This window comes from Carassius auratus, unplaced genomic scaffold (genome assembly GCF_003368295.1).
Source record: "Carassius auratus strain Wakin unplaced genomic scaffold, ASM336829v1 scaf_tig00009052, whole genome shotgun sequence".
Taxonomy (NCBI): Eukaryota; Metazoa; Chordata; class Actinopteri; order Cypriniformes; family Cyprinidae; genus Carassius; species Carassius auratus.
This window is the reverse complement of record NW_020523995.1, coordinates 50,568-53,080: the sequence shown is the minus strand read 5'-3', so window position 1 is coordinate 53,080 and position 2,513 is coordinate 50,568.

The following is a 2,513-nucleotide window of genomic DNA, read 5'->3' as shown; positions in this document are numbered from 1 at the left end:
TGCTGTTTTGTTTTTATTTAAAATTTTTTTTACTTAGCAGCACAACTGTTTTCGACATTGAAAAAAAAAAATCCCTTGAGCCCCAGATCAGCATAATAGAATGATTTCTGAAGAATCATGTGAAGAAACTGAAGACTGGAGTAATGACAATGAAAATTTTACTTTGCATCACCAGAAAAAAAATATCATTTTACATGTTAAAATAGAAAAAGTTATTTTAAATTGGATTAATATTATGATGTTTTTTTTCTTCAATTAAATGCAGCTTTGGTGAGTAATAAAGAATTTTAAAATCATTATAAAAATGGTTACTGACCCCAAACTTTTTAATGATAGATATTAGAAGCAGATGTTTTCATGAGAATTAAAAAAATAAAAAGGATGTGATGTTGCTCTTGTTGGTATGTTTATAAGATGTACAGAATAATTAGAACAGCTTTTCAGATTTTGTGTGCTTTAGGCAATGAGTCTGACTTGTTTAGTGTGAGCACGGCCTTTTTTGTTACCTGGTTTCCCCCCAAAATGACAGCAAAGCAATAATTAAATGATTAGAAAAAAAAAAAAAAAAACAAGAAACCACAATCTGTGTTTATTAGAGAATGATGATACAAAAATAACTCTACTTGTAAGGATATAAGGATTCATTTGAAATCGAATACAACTTACCTCACTGGCATGTGATGCCTTACGTGCATTACATTCCCCTGTGAAGACCACTTCAAAATTTCCATTAAAGCAAGTCACAGATTTAGAGCAACTATTACTATTTTAATAGTTACTTTCCAGAATGACTATTTTCTTTTACTATTCAAGCCATGTTTTCATATCTTGTGTGAAAAGCAAAAATGTGCATTAATATTTGAAATGGAAATGCTGGATTCAGCTTATATGGATTTATCTGAAACAGAACGGTATGTGTACCTGTTTGATCATCAGAACAAATGTGGAGTTTTTGAAATACTGTTTATCTACCATGTTTTCACATCATATTATAGAATGCAGAATCTGAATGATAGTTGTTCAATCGTTGTTTGTTTATAGCAGTCTTTGAGTCTCTCTATGAATGTAGGTAATTCATGAATAATGGCAAAATATGGATTTAAAGTAAATGTTTATTTTATTAGTTTATTTTCCTTGGCTGTTCACTTGGACCCAAACACAAACATGCCATTAAAGCAGACATTGCAAAAAATGTAAAAATATACAAAGGTCTGAAGATGGAGGAAAAATGATACAATAAAGAAAAATGTGTGGGGAGAAACTTTTTGTTTGTCATTCTTTTTTTAGGTGGCTTTCTTACACTGTTGTTGCTTTTGTAAAATGCACAGAGCTCAGCCACAGTAAATGTCAATATGAAAGACTGTGACTAACATTGACATTTGAGATATGAGGATCTATGCTGATTAAATGATGTCATTGAAAAACACCACCGTCATCAGATTTGAAAGACTTTTAGAAAAGAATTGTGACCACAGTGCTCAGATGCATTTCTATAAAACACACAATTATGCAGTGCTGTGAGACATTTCTAGTAAAACATCAGCACCACAAGCTTGCACTTATTTGTCCTGTGGCATGATTTAGAGATATTATAACCCACACATTTCATCTCATTTATGTCCTAGAGTGTAACAAACCAGCCAAACTCTCTCTCTCTCTGTCAGCCTGCTGCTTTAATGAGGGAATGTGATATTTGTATTTGATGTCACCTGAGAGACTACCTCTATGGAAATGAGTCCCAGTCCCAAACTCATCTTCTTTTAGCTTCTTTGACCTCTGTCGGTGTCCCAGTCGAGTTGTCTTTATCATCATCCAGACATTTCGCATTACATGACAATTTGGCAGAGCTTCCCCACCCCTTTTTCCAAGGCTAGTGGGTTTTTATATCCGCCATCTAGATCTGCCTATATCACCCTGACATTTAAATGCCAGAGCTGTTAATTTCCATAGGCTGGGAGTGCTAGTGTCCTGGCCTTCGCAAAGTATTGATAAGGTATAAAGCAGTGGGGGAAGTGTGGCAGCTGCAGTACCCTGCACTGTTCTGAAATTGTGGTAAAATGAGATTTAAATGAACAGAGTACAGAATAAAGCCTGAAACTATTTTTTTTAAAACTATCTTTTATAGCAAATTGTATGTAAATGGGTGACTTATGCTTGAGAAACATCAGTGACTCATACAAATGATAAGTTATAAATATCTAATCAGCCAATCACATAGCAGCAATATGGGCAGCGTGTCCATTTAGGCATGTAGACAAGTCCAAAGTCCGCATCAGAATGGGGAATTAAATCTAGATTAAAGACCCATCTCTTTATTCTGGCATACACATAATACACTATCGCATTTCTAGGATTCATATCCATTAAATGATTGTTAGGCTGCATTAATAAGGTCAATGGAAACCAGGAACTCTTCCCAAAACACCCGATGTATTTGCTGCATCGTAAGTATAATGGCATATATGCCAATATTAGTCTCTTTCATGCTTATTTTGAGGTCACCATAGCCACCC